This window comes from Myotis davidii, unplaced genomic scaffold, assembly GCF_000327345.1.
Source record: "Myotis davidii unplaced genomic scaffold, ASM32734v1 scaffold914, whole genome shotgun sequence".
Taxonomy (NCBI): Eukaryota; Metazoa; Chordata; class Mammalia; order Chiroptera; family Vespertilionidae; genus Myotis; species Myotis davidii.
Window position 1 is genome coordinate 119,421 of NW_006285484.1, and position 351 is coordinate 119,771.

The following is a 351-nucleotide window of genomic DNA, read 5'->3' on the forward strand; positions in this document are numbered from 1 at the left end:
CTGATTACTCGTAATCAATATAAGGAAACATTATGAATTGACAAGAGACATCTAGACATTGGGAAGAATGGAGGCCTCCAGTTCTTAGCACAGGAAAGGAGAGCCGCCTGGTGGTCAAAGTGGTGCACAGATCTGCCGCTGGGCCCCGAGGAAGAGCGCGTTTACTGTGTGGTTAACAGGGCAGAGAAGGTAAGGAGTACAAACACTACGGCAAAAAACCAAAAGGTAAAAGAATTTCGGTGAAGGACCTACTTTTTAAACCCACTTACTTTATTATTAAAACCATACCTGCTGAATGTAGTTTATAGTAGTACTAGTGGTACTCATTTACTTACAATTTCTCTCTCTCTA